Consider the following 19,965-nt stretch of genomic DNA (forward strand, 5'->3'; position numbering starts at 1 on the left):
TACATGAAACTCCAGTGACATATTTGGCACTCCTCCTTTGCTTCCATCATTGTCATTGTCGTTGTCATTCTAATCACCATTATTATGTGTGACCTTTTATGATATTTCATTCATGACTTTGTTACATCTTTATAATCTCTTTGTCAAGTTGATGGCATATTTTGGTAGAGAGTAACAAAAAAACCCATCTCATGCTGGCTTAAACAATAAAAGGGATCTATTAGCTTATATATTGCAAAGGTAGGCTGACTTTAGGCAAGACATGATCCAGTGGCTCAGTGATCCTTGTCAAAGGATGTGATGCCTTTCGATTTCTCTGCTTTGCCCATCTTGGGGACAGCTCTATCATAAGGCCCATTCTTTTCAGGAGCCAAAGCTATTGCTTCCTGGGCTACATGCTCCTTATGTTCTTCCTCATTCAAATCTGGCAAAGAGAGCACCTTTGTCTCAGTGTTTCCAGTAGAAGAGCTGGGACTCAATCTGTCGGTCAAGGTTAAATTCTCTGCCACCTCCCCAATCAGTCACTCTGGCCAGGACATAGAATGTGTTGACTGGCTTAGCTTAGGACGTGTGTGACAACCCAGGCATGAGGGTGAAGTCAGCTTCTGTGAAATTGCACACTTCCCCAATTGGGGTTTTGGGGAAGGGGGAGATGGAGTGGGAGAGTGGGATGACTGCTAAAGAGGGAACCATAGAAATGTAGGTACTTTTATTTCCATTTTACAGCTGAGGAAATGGAGACTCACAGTACTGTTAGCTGCATAAAGATAAAATAGTTCCCTTTCTCTGAGAAGCTCATATATGTCTAGAGAAAAGAAAAATTAACTATACATGTTTTCATGGGAATCCAGATGATGAAGGGTTGTTGACTGTCCCCCCTGGATAGAGATGACAGACAAGTGCCATGGGCTGTTTACTTGAGCAAATAATTTAAGTTCTCAGCTTCAGTTTTCTTTGCTGGAAAATAGAGTTAATGCTAGGGCCTGCTTCATAAGGTTGTTGAGAGGTGCAAATGAGACATTTATAAATACAGGTGACCAAATGCCTTTCCATTCATTATGTGTTTTAGCCTCACATCAAGCCGGGGAGGTAGATGAGGGCCCCACCTGTAATCTCACCTAAGAGATGAAGTTACTGACACCTAGTATGATTATACAGCCAAGTAAATAACAAATCAGGCCTTGGAATCTTCTGATTCTAAGCCTTACACATTCTCTTTCTGCTGCACAGTGCTGCCTCTTAATGATATCCCCAGCTCTCTGTATCTATGTGCTGTAGCTAACAGAATCTACATTAAGTAGTGAACTACACATGCAAATTATTATTAGCATGAAAACGGGAATTTTTTTTTACATTTGCATCATCATAGATGATCTTTGTGTTAGACATTCTTTAGCAATGAATGACTGATTGAACTAAAGGGCTGCAGTTCATTCAGATGGTCATTAATTCTAAATATGAAATTCATTTTCTGTCACTCATGTTGCTAAAACAATGCAAAGCAGAGAATGACTATAGAGCAATCTTAGACCATAAGGCTGGGAAGGAAGCTGGAATTCACCTAGTCCAACCTCTTAATTTATGAATGAGGGAAATGAGGTCCAGAATGGAGCATGTCATACAATTAATTAGTGGCAAAGCTGGAGTTAGAACCCATTTTCTTTACTTCTCTGCCAGAATCTTGCTGTTAAACCATGAATGTTGATTATGTGACCCTTATTTGGATAGGAAATTCCTGGTTATTTAAAACATATTGAGGGCATAGGAAAGCGAGATGCTTCATGTGCCAAAAGTTGCAAAATGAAAATATGTTAAGAATCCTTCACAAATGCTCTTGTGCCGTATTAATTTTATCTTGATTATTTCTACAATGCACTTGTGGGGAAAGAGGGGTATATGTGTGTACTGAATGGTCTCATTCAAGTCCTGCTGATGTAAAGGTATGAACTAAAAACATTTTACATTAAATCAGAGCAAATTGCTTATGGTAACCATTGCATAATGAAGGAACACAATGAAGAATTACAGTTCAAATTACTTATCAGGTCTCTTCCATTTTCTAAGTTTTTAAAGTAGAAAATTACACAGTATAATTACAGTAAGTTAATTTGCATTCATATTACAATTCAGTGAGCAATTACATTCTTTTTATTTAAAAAAATATTTTATAAGGAGTGATTTGCATCAGTATGCTTCGAGGAAAGAGTGGCGACTTTTTCCTTGGGAGTTTTTCATACGAATTCAGCTGTGCAGCCTATACCTTGCAGTATGGAGTTGTGGGCTCTTCATTGGCTTTTTGGGACAGAGAAGAAAAGAACCATTTGAAAGTGTGACTATAGTTTAAGAGCTTTTTGACAAGAACTCTTCAATCAATGAGACAATATCAGGATTTGGAAGGGGAACTCTTTTTGGAAGGAGATCTTATTGCCCAAGGCCCCTTCCTCCCATTCACTTCCACCATCTGAAACTTGAATTTCTCTATCGCATTCTTGCCAAGCCACAACCCAACCTATGTTGGATTAACTCCAGGGCCAGGAAGGGCTTTTACTTTCTGATGACACCCACTGCATCTCTGGACAGTGCTTCCATTTTATGGGTGGGTCTTCCATTTTGGGAACCATTCTTGCTTAACTGTAATTTAAATGATCCTCCCCCCTACCCCCACCCCATGTTGATTTCTTTGGCCACATCACGTACAACATAGAGTACTGTTTTAATTTTTTGAATATAATATTTTATCTGGGACTTCTATTAGCACAAAGATTCATGTTGGGCCATAATAGAGTGGAGCCTAAATGGATTATGGGGCTGGTTGGCTGTTCCATCTTCTCTGTGCCTGCTCTTAAAAAATAAAAAGATTGAAGTAAAATAGACATGTATTGAAATTCACAGCATCAAGAGTACAATTTGATCAGTTTTAACAAATATGTATACAGCAACTTCACATTAAAGTTGTAGTGTATTCCATTCTCTTTCACTCAAATTGACTTTGAAATTCATCCACGATGTGGGTAATATCAGTAGGGTTATTTCGTTTCTTGCTTAGTAATTAATATTCTATTGTAGGACTATTCTACCATTTGTTTATACATTCTACTATGGCTAGACATTTGAGTTTATTCCAGTTTGGCCTATTATGAATAATTTAGCTATAAACTTTCACATACAAGTCTTCTTTGTGCATATGTGTTTTATTTCTCTTGGGTAAATATCTATGTGTGGAATACCTAAGGGTGGGTATGCCAGTTTGGATGTATGATGTCCCCCCAAATACCATGCTCTTTGATGCAATCTTGTGGGGGCAGACATATCAGTGTTAATTAGGTTGGAATCCTTTGATTGTTTCCGTGGAGATGTGACTCAAATCAATGTGAGTGAAATGTTTGATTGGATAATTTCCATGGAGATATGGACCCAGCCCATTCAGGGTGGATCTTTATTTAATTACTGGAGTACTTTAAAAAGAGCCACACAGGCCCAGATCCTAGCTGCAGCCAAGAGAGACATTTTGGAGATGGCCATTGAAAGTAGACTTTTGCTACTCCAGAGTTTGCCTGGGAGAAACTAAGAGAATAGCCGAGATACCTTACAGAGAAACCTCCTGAGAGAAAGCCATTTTGAAACAACCTCGGAGCAAAGGAGGAAGACGCCATCGGTGTTCTTCTGTGAAGGTACACTATTGTTGACGCCTTAGCTTGGACACTTTTATGGCCTTAAGACTGCAACTTTGTAACCAAATAAACCCCCTTTATAAAAGCCAATCCGTTTCTGGTGTTTTGTATGGCAGCAACATTAGCAAAAGGAGCAGTAGGTCTAACAGTAAGTGTGTGTTTAACTTTATAAGAAAGTGCAAGACAGTTTTCCAAAGTAGTTATACCATTTTGTAGTCTCACCATCAACATTTGAGAGTGCCACATCCTCACCAATAATTAATGTTTTCAGACTTTGAAATTTTAGCCATTTTAGTGGGTGTGAAATTGTATCTCATTGTGGCTTTATTTGCACTGTGCATTGTAGTGTGCATTATGATCAAGGTTGTTAAGCACATTTTCATATACCTCCATTTTAATTAGGTTGTCTTTTTATTATTGATTACTTAGAAGTTCTTTATATTTTCTGGATTCGAGTCCTTTGTCAGATATATGTATTGTAAATATTTTCTCCAGGGTCATGGCTAACTTTTCATTTTCTTAATGTTGTCCTTTGATCAGCAGAAGTTTCAACTTTTCATAAAGTCTAATTTATCGTTTTTTTCTTCTAAGTTCAATGATTTTTTGTCCTCTCTAAGAAATCTGTCAAAACTCCCAAATCATAACAGTACTCTCCAGTGTTCTCCTCTAGAACTTTTCCAGATTTATTTTCTTTTGTTCTATACAGTGTGTGAGGAAGGGGATGAAGTTAATTATTTTCCATACATTTATCCAGTTGTTCCAGTACCATGTTTTAAAACTTTCCTTTCCTCAATGATTTGCGTTGGCACTGTTCTTGTTTGCTAATGTTGCCATTATGCAAAATACCAGAAATTGATTGGCTTTTACAAACGGGATTTATTAGGTCACAAATTTACAGTTCTGAGGTCATAAAGGTGTCTAAACTAAGCCAGCAACAAGAGGATACCTTCACTGAAGAATGGCTGATGGCTTCTGGAATACCTCTCCAGCTGGGAAGGCATGTGGCTGGTGTCTGCTGGTCCTCTGCTCCTGGGTTGCATTTCAAAATGGCTTTCTCCAAAATGTCTCTGGGCTTGTCTCTCTTAGCTTCTTCAGCTCCTGTGCATTAAGCGTCAGGGTCCTCTCTTAGCTTCTCTGGAGCAAATTCTGGGATAGCATCTCCAAATGTCTCCAAGCATCTCAAAGTATCAGCAAGCATCTCTTCAAAAGTCTCTCTCAGCTGCTTTCTTGGGGCATTTTGTCCTCCCTGCTGTGTGTGTGATCTTTAAAGGACTCCAGTGATCTAATTAAGACCCACTCTGAAGGGGCAGGGTCCATATCTCCATGGGAATAATCTAATCAAAGTTCCCACCCACAGTTGATTGATCTGCCCTCACAAGATTGCATTAAAGAACATGGCTTCTGGGGGACATAATATACCCAAACTGGCACAGGCACTTTTGTAAAAAAACATCAATTGACTATATATGTGTTGGTCTATTTTTGGATTCTTCATTCTGTTCCACTGGTAATTTGTCTATCATTAATGCCAATATCATACTGAGTTGATCACTCTAGATTTATTGTAAGCATTGATATCAGGTAGTACAAGCTCTTTCATGTTGCTTTTCTCTTTTCAGGATTATTTTGGCCATTCTAAGTCCTTTGCATTTCCATGCACATTTTAGAATTAGCTCATCAATGTTTTGGAAAAGTGTGCTTGGATTTTTATTGGGACTGTATTAAATAGATAGTTCATTTTGGGGAGAACTGACATCCTAACAGTATTGAGTTTTCCAAACCATTAACATGGTATACCTCTCCACTATTTGGATCATCTTTAATTTTTCTCAGCAAAGTTTTGTAGTTTTTGGTGCAGAAATCTTCCAGAGCTTTAATTCAATTATTCCTAAGTATTTTATACCATGCTATTGTAAATGGCATTTTAAAATTTCATTTTCCATTTGTCAGTCTGACTAGCTTTGTAACTTTGGATAAAATGTTTAACCTCTCTGAGTTTATTTCTAATCTGTAAAATGTGAGTATAGCTCCTGAATGTTCTTCATAGAACTAGGCCAAGTATAAATATCTACAAATATCTTGCTGGAGTGCTTTAAGAACTAAATTGGATAATGTATAGAAAGTGCAAAATACAATGCCTGATGTGTTTGGCAGAATTCTTTTGATTAAAAATGACAAAAACCCTACCCAAACTGGCTGTGCTGGTTTGAAACTGTTATAGACCCCAGAAGAGCCATGATCTTTTAATCTGATCTTGTTGGGTGGAACCTTTTGATTGAATGTTTCCATGGAGATTGACCCACCAAACTGTTAGACCTTTTGATTAGATCATTGCCATGGAGGTGTGACCCCACCCATCCAGTGATTAGTTCACTGCAGTACTTTAAGAGAGCTCACAGAGAGGATAAGCTCAGAGAAGCTGAAAGAGATATTTTGGAGAGAAGCTAAGATATGTAATCCAGAGTTTGCCCCTGGGAGAAGCCAAGAGCCGACAAAGACTCCAGATGCTGGGAGATGCAGATGGAAGGACATTTGGAGATGCTAAACTAAAAGATGAAGCCCAGAGTCTGCCCCTGGAGAAGCTAAGAGAGCACTCCCAGATGCCTAAAGAGAAACACCCCTGGAGAACAAAGCAGAGAGCTGAGAGAAGCCAAGAGAGACAGAATGCCATAGACATTTTGGAGAAAGCCATTTTGAAATGTGATTCAGGAGCAAAGAACCAGCAGATGCCAGCCACATGCCTTCTCAGCTGACAGAGGTATTCCAGATGCCAACAGACTTTCTTTAGTGAAGGTATCCTCTTGTTGATGACTTGGTTTGGACACTTTTATGGTCTTTGAACTAAATTTGTAACCTAATAAAACCCCTTTATAAAAGCCAATCCATTTCTGGTATTTTGCATAACAATAGCTCTAGCTTAAGTAAAAATGGAATATATTGGCTCCTATAACTGAATAAACCAGGTGGTAGAGGAATAGTTGGCTTTGGGCATGGGCTAAACCAAAGTTCTTTAACAATGTCATCATCAATCTCTATTTTCTCATCTTTTGGTCCTCCTTTATTCTTGGTTAGCTTCATTCCCCATTGCTTTCTTCATGGGATGGATTCCGGCAACTATAGATTAACATCTTTCCAGTTACAAGGCCAATGGAAAAGAGAAAACATTTTTCCATGCTGTTCCATCACCCACTTGATTATCTGAATTGTGGCCAAGAAAATGCGTTGCACTGAGTGACCTGTCCATCCCTGGAGCAGAGGACAGAGTCAGCTCTACCAAAACTAAATGGGGAAAAATTTGTTGAGTGGGAGAATGGTTCCCAAGGAAATTTGGGTGTTGATTCCAGATGAAGCAAGAATGGGTGCCACAGAGGCAAATGACAAATATCTGCCAAAACTAAAACAGTAGCCAAAAATTAAGTGATAGTTACATCCTACCCTATGCTGATTCTCCCGTTTCTGATTTTCCCTAGGCATCAGAAACTCAGCCATGTTTTTGACAGCTTCTAGCCCACTCATATTTTTAAGCACTGACATCACCTTTATGAGTGAAAAAAATTGGGGATTTGTAGCGGGACATAAGAGGCCTTTGACAATCATTTTAGCTTTCCACTTTGTTTCTACTGTGCTTTTAGCTAAGAAGAGCAGACTGGTTACATAAATACTATTGCACTGTTGCTGCTCTCCACTACCCCATCCTTGGGGGAAAAAAAAAGAGTGCTATTTAAAGCTAGAGTCCAGTTTAGTAATATAGCTATGCAACTTTTCCCTGGAATCAAGCAAGGCCAGTAACATGAAAGAAGAGAATTTCTGTTTTGATGAAACCACAAAGAAATATTTTTCACAGGTTTTGTAATCTCTGAAGAAAAATAGCAGTTGGATATTTTACTTGTGTCCAGTGCATACTAGCAAAATATCTCAAATGTGGTTACTTTAAGGTTTGCAAAATATTTATCTCCTTTTTTTTGTTTTTTAAAAAGTGATTCCTTAAATTTTCATGGTAAATTTCAATCTTCTGAATATGTCAAACAATACCTTTTATAATTTGCTCTTGCTCCCTTCTCTAGATTCAATTATGCCCCGCCTCCACCCCACTTTCTCTTTTCTTTGCCTGCAATGCCCTTCCCTGCCTCACCTAGTTGCCCAGTTATCTTTCAAGACGGTAACTTTTCTTTCAGGAAGTCTTCTTAACACTTACCCTGGGCTAGATGCCCCTTTCTGCTGTCCCCATAGCATTCTGTACTTGTCACTTTCATAGCATTTATTGCAACGCAGTGTGATGCTGTGTTTCCTTCCCCTGGCTATTAGTTCTTTGAGGGCAAAATTCTTTTCTCTTTCTTTCTCTGCTCTTGCCTAACATTGTGCCTGGTATAGAGTAAGCAGTAAGTAAACACATGTTGAGGGAATGAATAGAATTTTCTTTTGAAAATACAGACTCTTACTGTGAACATGAATCTCAATGAAAGGGACCATGAGAGGCTTATACACATTTGGTATTAACCTTTGAATTTGTACGGGTTTTTATATGGTAGTATACGTTGAGCACATGAGTTCTTTAATGAGCTTGGCAGGAGTGTTCCTTCTGGACAGGATTAACAGTTTCATTAATTTGAGAGCTTTATATATATAGAAACACCAGCATATTCTTGGCATATGTAAGCACTACAAACTATTTAATAAATAGTGATTATGTAACAATTTGTTTGAAAACCCCAAAGCTTACAGCACAAATTCATTATATTATATACCATCCAGAGAGGCATACTGAGAACATTTATAGGAATAAATAGAATTTTAAATAATATATAATACACAAAATGGGCTACTTTGCTTTCCCCTCTTCAGAGTAGTTATTTAGTAAGATTTATGCTTTTAAGGTTTTGCTTTCAACCATGGGTCAGTCTTAAACAGCACTTACATAGGCCCTTTTGAGTATCTTAAGAGTCAATATTCATAGGATGAATTACGTGAAGGTTCAATAAAGCTCCTTTTGCCCATCTGCACGCTACTCATGACCTGAGTTCCTCAAAGACAGTATCTGTTTCTTATTTATCATCATTATTCCCGATGCCTAGCACAGTGCCTGAAAAAATGGAATGCATTCCACAAATGCTTGTTGAATTAAAATGAACTATTTTGAAATTATTCTGGGAAGAGAACCGATGTTTACTATGTGACTTATTCAGTGCCAGACATGTCCAACATGTTGTCTCGTTTAAAGCTCATAACAATTTCATGAAGCAGGTATTGTGTAGTTGAGAAGTTTGAAGTTCAGAGAGGTAAGTACCTTGCCAAAGATGACTCAGGTCCATCAAATTTCAAGTCCATACTCTATTCAGTACAGTATCCAATAAGACTACTTCCCCCACTGGGCTGTCATATGTAGGTTAAATGAGTTAATATATGAGAAGCCAGCAGAATGGTGCCTGACATATAAGCAATTTATAAATGTTTGCTCTTGTTCATTTTATTATTCTGTTTCTCAGAATAAATAATAAAGAAATAGTTATTGATCATTTTTTCCTTATGCCACACTTAATACAAATGACACTGTTACCAGGAACCTAAAGAACAAAAGAAAAGTCATCCTAATTTTCAGATGAGTAATTTCTTGACATGTTTAGCTCAGTAATTTAAAAAAGTGCTCAAAGATTTGTTTTAGTTTTGCCCAGAAAACCACTAGGCCCTTGCTGGACAGCTTGTGTGCCATTAGAATCTATATATTATGCTTTTTTCCAGCCTGGAGAGGGGAACAGCTGTGGCATGTTGCCCTGTTGGATGTCATGGGAATTTGCCCAGTTTCCACGGTGGACTTCATCCAATGCTGAACAGAGACTGAGTTTTACTTGATCGTCTTCCCTTTCTACTCCTTAGCCAACTCAGTGTCCTGCATTCCTTTCAAAGTTGGTAATTATAATGCCAATCCAACACAGGACCAGGTGGAAGGCAGCAGGAGACAACTCACAAATGCAGGGCCTTAAAATGCATGTGAATGGTTTTTGACGTTCCATGTGTGCCCTCAAAGCATCGAGAAACTTTAGAGTGTTGCTTGGCAGAGTCACTGAAAAGTTGTGTCTATGTTCCATCACCCAAGGTTTGACATTTGTCCCAGCTACCTGAAGTATGTAATAGTTCTCCACACCCCACCCCACCCCCCATTTTGACATGTCTTCTCAGAATTGTCCATGTCTCCTAAGGTCTGTCTTCATAGATAAGGAAACTGAAGAGCTTGGCAAACCTGAAGCTCATACAGAATGAACCTGACGTGTTAAGGAGGCAACTCTTCCCATTCCCTAGAATTTTGGAAAGGTTTGAGAGACTTGAGCCCATTTCCCTGGTCCCCACTCTTTGCTGGTCACACCCAGAAGAAGGTTGGAGCAGGGTAGTATCACGGGTGAAGAGCCCCCATCCCCCTCCACACACCTTGTTGGGCGTTTCCCCTTATCAACCAACTATTCTCCTAAGATTGCACCCTGCCAGTGACCTCACCCATTTTTCTTGTCTGTATGTAAATTGCTATCTTTTCAGGAGGTGCATGACAGCCTCCATGTGCACGGCCTCCATTTGTACAGAAGCTGTTATTACCGAATAAGTTTAATGGGTCGTGAATCTTGTGGAGAAAGGGAGGGTCTTTCGATGACTTTTTATGTACCAGTCATAGACCTATTGGCTCCACAAGGAGTGCATTAGGCTAAATATTTTTGGCCCATTGACTCTGGAGGTAATAAACCTAAATGGTTCATTAAATTTTCATGGGTGAGCTACAGAAGCAATGAGGAAAAACAAAAACCAAATCCACCACATTAGCTTTATTATTACACAGCTGGAGGACAGGAGTGTAGCCCCTAAAAAGAATGTTTATTTTTAAGGAACCATTGACTGCCCCTTCCTTTCCTCCTTGTGCCCTGCTCTAGCAACGTCGCGCTTGGTTTGCTTTCCACCCATCCTCACCCCCCATCTCCGACTCCTGGGTCCCTGCATTCCGGCCTCTGGAGACAAGAATGGTGCAACAGGTATTTACTGGAGTTGAAGAATTTACTGGAGTAGAATTTTCAGAATGACAAAATATTTTCTGCGATTTGGCGTTCTTAAGATCTTTGTAAAATACGACCCAAAGCGGGAATCGACTGGAGTATTCACTGGAGCATTCTCCCACGCAGGTTGAATTCAGCGATCTAATCTGAGGACTGTCTACTCCCAGGCATTCTAAGAACGAGAGCTAGGGTGAACTGGGGCCCGTGTACTCTCAGGGTGTAGGCCCCTCACCAGGACCGACGAAAACCTGACAGAGGCACGTCGTCTTCCTCCCTCTTTAGCTAAAACTTGGCCTCGGGACCTCAATTAACAGCAAGCGCCACGGTTGGCCGCTGAGAGCGAGCGCCCCCTCCTGCAACGGGGCGCGGGGGCAACACAGCTTCGTGAGACCCGATTTTTTTTAGCCCACCGGCACTTTCTATATATCGGTATGCGTGTGTTTTGAGGCTTGGATAAAAGAGAGTTTCCTAGAGGAAAACGAGGGAAGGTCGGGCGGGGGGGTGGTGGTGGTGGCGATGATGCTGGCGAAACACCGGATACTTTGTGAACCCGGAATCTGGTTGCTTTTAACCCTCCTCCATCCTCCAACTCCCTCTCCGCCAGCGCAGCTGGGGCGGGGACCCGGTGCTCTCTGATCGACTCACCCCCTTCCACGCCGGGATGGGAAGTGAACGCAGGGGCTCCAGAGACACTACTGCAAGCCGCGGCGCCCCCGCTCGCTCGCTTTTCCTCCTGGTCGTCGCCACCGCAACTCGCCTAAGCTCTCGGAGCGCGCTTGGGCTGCGCAGAGAGCGCCCTAGCGGGAGCGGGAGCCCTGAGATTGAGGCACGCGGCGCGCCGCGGGGGCCAGCAGCGGCGGGGGTCCAAGCAGGTGAGCGGCGCCGCTGGGCGCCAGGGCGGCGCGGGGGCTTTGGGGCGGGGGCCGCGGGAGAAGGCGGGTCTGCGCGCGGGGCGGTCTCCTCCCCCTGCTCTGACGCCAGGCCCGTGTGGCTCCCGAGGAGGATGGATCCTGCACGGCGCTCGCCGGGGCTTCCCCGGACTGGAGAGCACTCCTGAGTCCCGTCGCCCACTCGGCATGGGGAGCCGCTTCTTGGGCGGCTGCGGCAGCGGAGGAGGATGCTGTCAGGGAGCCGAGGTGAGATGTGGAGAGGGCACGCGGCAGCCCTGGAGTTCAACGCGGGCAGGTGCCTGGCGGAGACACGGCGCCTGGATGGTTGGGTGACTCCACTGGGGCCCCCAGGGCACCCATCTCAGGAGTTTAGCAAAGGGCGCTGCGGGGGTATGGCTACTGCAGCAGTTTTCCGCTCGCTCCCTCCACTTGCTGGAGGGGGGAGACCGATAACCTCTGCCCTTTCCTCCTGCTCTCTCCCCTCCCGCAGTCTCTGTACTTCTGGCCACGCGCGACCCTCTTTCTGGACTTGCTCACTTAAGATTCTAGTCTCTCTCCGGCCTCCCTGCATCCTTCCTCTTGGAATCCCAGCTCTGTCCATCTATGAGCTTTCCTTCTCCCACCCCAGAAACCTTATCTGTGGTCCTAGACCCTGCTCCCTCTCTCAAGAGCTGCGCACCCAGTCCCGACCGAATCGTGTTCTCACTTCCCGGCTACCTGGCAGCGCTGCAGTTCTGCCTAGACCTGTCGGAAAACCCGATCTGTCCCAGTAACCCCAACCCTCCGCATAAATATCAGAGCTGGATCCCCCGTCTCCTTGAGCCCCAGGCTTCCCGGGGTCCTCCATCGACTCGGTTCTCTTCGGCAGCTCCGTCTCTCCCTCCTCCCCATTTTACTTTCCAGGCGCCACGCCATCCTGACATCTCCCCTACCCCCACCCCTACCCCCACCCCGCCTCCCCGCTCCCTACTCTGGACTCGACGCTCTGCCTCGGAGGCAGAACTGGGATCCCACCCTCCCCGCCCCCGCCATCTACTGGGGAAACTTTAAATCCCCGTGGTTCAGCGCATAAAGGAGCCATGAAAGGGGATTCAACCGCGGAGAGAACCCGTAGTCAGAGTCAGAAATTGGGGGAGGTTGTGTTGCGACGTCAGAAAGGGGCTATTGGGCGAGTGTAGGAAGTAAATTTTAAAAACCGGGGGATGGTTGCTGCAGCCAGGACTCTCCTCCCCCGCTGGCTCCGTCCCGCCAAGTGTTATTGTGACCCCTGGTGGGAGGGCGCGTCTTTTCTCTGCACTTCTAAGGCGCGTGGTTTTTCTTTTTCTTTCTTTCTTCCTTTTTTTTTCTTTTTTTGTTGTGCTGGTGGCTAGAACCCGGCTGAGGTCTGGGAGAGGGTGGGCACTGCCTCGCGTGACTGATGGCACTTGGCTCCTGCGCAGCACCCCCCGGCCCCGCCAGACTATGTACGTTTCACTCCGTGTAAACTACCTCCCACCCCCAAGTGCATCACACAAGTCCTCATTGTTGGGGTCTGCTGCCTGGGTACTTCCGCCTTGGCTGGGAGAGTGAAGGAATGGGCTGGGGGTGGGGAGGCCGGGGGCGCTTGGCGACCGCGGCCTGGCTCTTGCCGTAGGGTCCGCAGCGGGAGCAGTGGCGAGTGCCGCGGCGCGAGTGTGTGTCGGCGAGGGTGGGTTGCGTAGCGACGTGGGTCGGTACCTGCGTGTGTGTTTGGATGCCGGTGCACGCCCGAGTTTAGCTCTATCAGAAAGGGGGGCGAGTCGAGAGCTTGCTGAAGCGAGAGCGCCTTTCAGTGCCCCGGAGCTGGGCGGACGGGCGGGCGAGTACCTCCGCTGAGATGGATGGTACAATGCAGTTGGTGGCGGGTCGGCGGGGGCCAGAGCGACAATCCGCTCTGTTGCTTCCCCTACCTACCCCCTACCCCCTCTGCCTCCCCCCTCGCCCCCGCCCTGCTCCCTTCCTGCTGGCCCATTAGACGCACTTTCACAATGTTGATGGTTTTGAATAAAGGCCTTGTGGGGGTTCCGCTGACACTTCATAAACACTTAACATGTTTTCAAGTAATCATTAAATTAAAAAGTGGCTTATGTTCAGAACTCCCTAATTATCCGGTTCACTTTGGTACATTTATGTTCCAATTACAGGTATTCGGGGGAAATCTATAAAATTATAAACCATCTCCACCCCCTGAATTAGCACCCATTGTTTTTTTTATCATCTCAACGGTGAGTGAGTGGGGATGGAACCCTGAATTACGCGGTCAAGAAGATAGAAGGGGAGAGGGGGAAGGGAGAGTTTGGAGTGTGAACGCCTCCCCTCCTCCATCTCTTTCACTCCCTGTCCTGACAAAGCTTGGTGACAATTCTGGAAACTGAAAGGGATCAGAGATTTTCTTGATTTCCTGTTGAGAAGGCGACCTAATCAAAGCTGTATAAAAGTCAACTTCTAAGCAATCAGAAATTGTCTGCTGATGTCCTTGATTGAAACCCCAGCATTCAAATGGAGTATTGAAGAACTCGCAGAAATGGCTTTGAAGCACTATTGTTCTTTTTCGATACACAGAGACCCTTTTAAAGGTTTAGGAAGTTTAAAAATTGTAGTGATTTGAAAAGACTGTAACTATTTGGCAACGAAGGGAGGATCTGCAAGGATGAGAGAAGAGGCCCAGGTGGGAAGTACAAACGTGTTGTTACTATCTTCTTGGGAACAGTGCCACTATCAAGTGGAAATTCAGTTCTACACATCGAGTTGGCAATTAAATCCCTTCCTAAAGCAGATTTAGAAGATGATTTTTAGTAGCTTTTTTTTTTTTTTTTGGTGGTTTGCTTAAGGTCTGAATAGGCATATCTGAAACATTTAATCATGTTCATTGTATTCAACAATAAAATCTGAATAAAAATTACTTATTGTTGATGAAGCTCATCTCACAAGCTGTTTCACAGTATGTTCAGTTACAGACACAACGCTTGTGCGAGGCTGCGGGGAAGAGATTGTATCACTTATTGTTCATTTTCTCCTCCCTAAGCCAGAGAGGAATATGCTTCTTCACTCCCCTTTGCCCTCCTAAGTAATTTGTCTTAAATGGGTGGGTGTTTGGCTTGGTACCTGATAGTACACATCTTAAAAATTGCATTTGGTGAATTTCTGATGCCTCAAGCCACCCTGCAGGCAGATAAAGAATCTAATTGAGGCAGCATTTCATTTTGATAAATCTCTCAAGCCAAATATTTTGTTTTTGGTGGAATTTTAATCCTTCTCTCAAACTAACAAAGCAAGAAAATCAATTTATGTCTTTTTAGCTGGGCACTTTTAAAAGTAGCATAAATTGAAGGGGTGTTCTCAGGAACTTTAAATCTGCTGTTTAGGACTTACTGTGACAAAGGATGGTGTTCACTGGCTGAGTTAAGTGATTGAGGCTAAATCACTTAACCTCTCATCATGGGTCTTTGGGCAATTTTATGGGGAAAAACATTTCATTGAGTGCTTGGCACATGGCAGGATTTCGGGAAAATGGTAAATTTTAGTAAGGAGAGAGGATGGCATTTGAAATTGAAGACCTGGATCAAGTCCAGCTACTTCCTAACTTTGCGATATTTGGCAAGTCACGTCTCTTATTAATAAAAATAAGAAGAATTAACATTTATAGAGTACTTACTAAGAGTCTGGTACCCTTTTAAACACTTTGCATACATTAACTTATGTCACAACCCTAGGAAGTGGATACTTGTATCCATTTGATGGAGAAGCTTGGGCACAGAGAGATTTAGTAACTGGCCCAAAGTCACACAGCATAGAAGGGATAGAACTAGGATTTGGATTCAAGCATTCTGCATTCACACAGCTAGCTGCTTCTGAGTGGGGAGGTGATCCCAGCTATCCCCCAGGGTGGTTGTAAAATTTAATGGAGGATAGTGAAATAGTAAGACCTGCAGGAACTATGTACAGATTTTCCCAATTTCAGATGCTACCTGCACAAAATGGGTGTTGCTCTATTCCCAGCAGGGTATTGGGCATTATGAACATTTGTGACTTTGTGACAACCCCTAGCAGGTATTGGTTAACATCTGTCTACTCTATTAAATATTCATTAATTAAGTGTGCAGAAACTGTATTATTGCTGTTGTCATTACTGGCTGTGGTAAACACCAGTGCTCAAACTAAAAGGTGTTAGAGCAGGTGGTTAGAAGTCTGGACTTTAGTGCTAGACTGCCTGGGTGCACACCTCAGCTCTCCCAGCTGTGTGGCCTTGGCCATGTTATTTAACTTCTTTTATATAACTTTTCTTTATAATAAAATAATAGTACCTGCCTCATAAGATTGTTGTTAAGATTATAGGAATGAACACAAAGTGCTTAAAATGGTACCTAGCAAAGACTACGACTTAGCTATTAAAGTTATTCTTCAAATGAGATAAACATCCTTCCCCTTGATAATAAAAAATTGTCTGTCATTGATATGCTGAGGCTGTAAGTATCCTGATAGTATCTGGTCTACTTTCTTCTTCTTCTTCTTCTTCTTTTTTCCTTATTTGCTAACCAGGTGATAGAGAGGAAGTGATACTTTTCAGGATTTTAGGTCAAGATTTTGTTTTGTTTTAGATAATTGGAAATATTTCCTTGAACGTTTCCCCTCTTTGTGAAGGAAATTGTGAAGCACACATAATACTAAAATCTCTGTCACTATACTTTTTAGCAGTTATTTTGAGGAAAATAATATTGCTTTATTTGATTGATTGAATCCTTGAGGTGGATTAGTCAGCTTTCCCAATTGACAGATGGAGTAGAAATCTGATTTGGGTAGATACCTTAACTCTACATTGGAACCCAGAATTTTTGGATTCCTTGTCCAGTGCTCCTTCCACTAGACCAGACTGTCTCCTATACTAGGACAGAGAAGTGGCTTGAAAATGTAAATAAAACTTTATTTAGGGAGGGTGTTGACAAAGTAAGAGCAGGAGCCAGCCAGATGTTCTGTATTGGAAAAAGAGTATCCAGTAGGAAAAGAAAACCCCTCTACTAGTAAGTAAATTTATATCCATGAAGACTAGCACTGAGTTCAGTCTTTGAAATACGAATCAGAATATGAACGCGAGTAAAAAACAAAACAAAACAAAAAAACATTAAGCCAATTAATCACCTGAACACTTCCCTTAGGTTGGGGAGCAAATGTTCTCATTTCTTTTTCTGTGAGATGCTTTTCGTATATTTCTTCCATTTAGTCCTCAGATATGGGAAGGTTTTGGTTCAGCAATCATAAAACTCCTCTGGCTTCTATTATGAAATATGCAGCATATTGTATTGGAAACAAATTGCCAACTTGCTTTTATTATTATTATTTTATTTTTATTTGAAGCTGACATATAACCAATCTACAATGCCAGTGGGGGATTCTCATAAAGAGAAAGAAAAAGAGAAATAAAATTCTGCTGAATAGAAGAGCTCACAGCTAAAATGATGCAAGCTTTGTGGTGGCAAAGGTGGGCTGTTTAGCTTGGGGAGTGAAAATGAAGGGGATGGGGTGTCTCAGAGAGATGTGACTTGTGCAGAAGGAAGCCAAGTCAGCGTGCTGATGGCTGACAGTGAGCCAAATTACCACCCCATATATCTGCCCAGGGCTTCTTACCAATCTCTTACTCTGTTTTTCAGCTTGTTTCTCTCTCCCTCCATTGAACTCATGATCACTGCTATCAGTTTAACCATCTCTTTCTCTGCTCTTTCTCTGCCGGTGTCTCTCCCTGTTTCTGTCTCAGTCTTTGTCTCTTTTTTCAGTCCTTACGTCTGTCTGTTTCTATTCTTGTTGATGTTACATTCACAATGAAGACTGAAAAGTTCTGAATATGCATTAAGAGTATCAGAGAAATTGAAGGAGCCAACTCAGATCATGCACATCGATTTTACCTCTACGCCCATAGAACAAACACATACTGAGTACTTATTTTGTGCCTGGCTCTGTGCTAGGCATTGTGAAAAATAGCAAGATGCAAAGGCTTAGTCTCTGCTATCAAGGCACACAGCCTTGGGCATAACTGCTACAGTGTGAGATGTTGTACAGAAAACATCTGTATGGCCTTGGAAGCTTCCAAGAAGTAATTTATTCTATCTGGAGAAAGGAAGGCTTCTCAGAATAGATTGTGTTTCAGCTGGGTCATGAAAGTTGACCAGGAGTTTTTCAGGATGCAGGCATTCCAGGCTGAGGGAACTATGTGGACAGGTTCATTACTGGTTTGGGGATGGGCATAGTTGGTTGTGGTCATAATGTAGAATATCTGGCAAAATGAATTATTTTTTTTTGAGAATTTCAGGACCATATTCTAGGGAACATTGTGTCTCCCAAGATGGTTATGAGTAATTCAAAGGGAAAAAAATTCCATGGTCAAAAATATTTGAAAAGTACTCAATTATAGATCATACACTTAGAAAGACATGGTATTTAATGACATAGTAAAGGTTCAGAAGTTTCCTGCAGTAAAGTAGCTCATTTTACTCTTCAAGAATTTTCTAAACATATTTGCCATAGAAACTTTGATTTCAAGGAACATCTCTCAGCATCTTATGAGACAGATTGGAGGAAATGTTTGTAGAGAATCACTTAAGGTTTTTAATAAGAGGAGTTGATTTTATCATGAAACTAATGTGTTTGATGTTAAATGTATGGAGTATTTAAGACATGAAAAGGTGAGTGACAAGGAACTCTGATCTACCACTCGGCTTATGAAATAAAGCCATACAAATACAGTTGAAGCCTCCTGCTAACTAACCTCTTCCTGATCACAGCTTCCTCCCTCCTGCCAGATGTAACCACTATACTAAATTTGGTGTTTGTCCTTCCATGCAATTCTTTTGAATATGGTTTTCAGAAGAACCACCCTAAAAAGAATTCCATTGAATTCTCATCCATTTTCTAATTAGTGTCTACAAAGATGATAAGAAAGAAATAGTATTTTGTCCAATTATTGTCCCAGTATAGGGTGTTTATAAGCTTTCTTATCCTCTAACTCCTATGACTGGAATGTAATAGATGCCCAATAATTTTTTGCTGCATTGAATTGAATTAAATATGTACAGTCTCATATAGTTCATTAAGTTAATGTGGATAAAAAGATTAGGATAAATTGTTATCCATAAACAATATGAAATCCTTTGTGATCAGTGATCTTGAAAATAATATTTTTTGTTGCAGTTCTTTATTTTGTAATCTGGATATAGAAATGAATGGTAACAACCTTCCATTAAAAATCATTTCTATTTTTTATGGACATCTTTTGGAATCATTAACAATAACTGCTTATTCAAATCTGTTCTGTTAAAACATTTGATTCTGTAGAGCTAACTTCTCTCATTACAAGAAAAATGGTAAGTATAAAGGTTCTCAATCAAAAAGGAAATTTGTAAATTACAATGCCAAATAATTACTCAGTGCCCTAACACTAAACACTTTGAAGGTTTATTAGGGTCCCGTCTTTGGGGTCCCCAAGAAATAACTTGCCATCAGTAACAGAATTATAATTAGGCATTGTCATGCCACCACAAGCATTTCTTTTGATATATATTGGGGAAAACCTCTTGAAAAAGCTTACACCATCTAACATATGTCATATTTGGGTGACATTTTACCTTTTAATTATCCTAGCCTATATTCATATATTGCTATATCCATGTCAACATGTAGAGTGAAGGGCAGAGTATTGGTAAAAGATGTGTGGTAAAAAGAATGGAAGGAGAAAGAGTGGAAGACTTACAGGTGCACTGGGGGAGGTTTTCTGGTATTAAATCTTGATTATGTGAGAGAGAGTAGATTAGCTATTAGGTTGATCACGGCTGTAGATCTACCCCTAGAGCTTTCTACTTTTGCTGGTACAGAGTTCTCCTCATAGTTTTGGGAGTAATAATAAAGTGAGCAGATAGTGGAACAAGAGTCAGCTTTTCACTATGAACGATCTTAAAAATAATAAAGATGTTGCACAGAGGGTGAGAATGAGATGCCCTGTATTGCTATTTGCTGATGACTGCCTAGCCTTGCCCATGTGCTGTGATGATGCCACGTTATTCTGAGTAGTAGTACATGCATACATACCAAAGTTGTAAATGCAAAACACACCCATTCAAACATGGTCAAGTTAAACCAAGAAGTGCCTGTAATCCAATTGCAGATGCAGTTAAAGATAGACCAACCATAACATGCTGAATCCTGTGCCATGGCATGCATTGTTAGAACATAGTTCCAATGAAAGCAAAACGTTACAGTAATTCATTCCTTTGGGAAGCTGAATAGATTTATAGACCACATAGAAGTTGGATTCTTGCCAACCTTCTGCTGTCTAACTTCTTACTTTTAATGTAGTTGAATTTATCAATC

The 19,965-nt window shown here is 41.7% G+C and overlaps 1 protein-coding gene across 3 annotated transcripts in view; it reads left to right on the forward strand.

The window, feature by feature from the left end:
• DAB1 (DAB adaptor protein 1) overlaps positions 1–19,965 on the forward strand; it is a 1,206,834-nt gene that overhangs the window by 776,167 nt on the left and 410,702 nt on the right. For 2 of the 3 annotated variants that reach the window (XM_037827103.1, XM_037827104.1), the window contains exon 1: positions 11,513–11,574. The exons of the other annotated variant lie outside the window; for it this stretch is intronic. The gene's annotated coding sequence lies outside the window, so the exon portion shown is untranslated. Of the gene's footprint in view, positions 1–11,512; positions 11,575–19,965 lie in introns of those variants that run through there. 3 annotated transcript variants of the gene reach the window in all.

Source organism: Choloepus didactylus, chromosome 2 (genome assembly GCF_015220235.1).
Source record: "Choloepus didactylus isolate mChoDid1 chromosome 2, mChoDid1.pri, whole genome shotgun sequence".
Taxonomy (NCBI): Eukaryota; Metazoa; Chordata; class Mammalia; order Pilosa; family Megalonychidae; genus Choloepus; species Choloepus didactylus.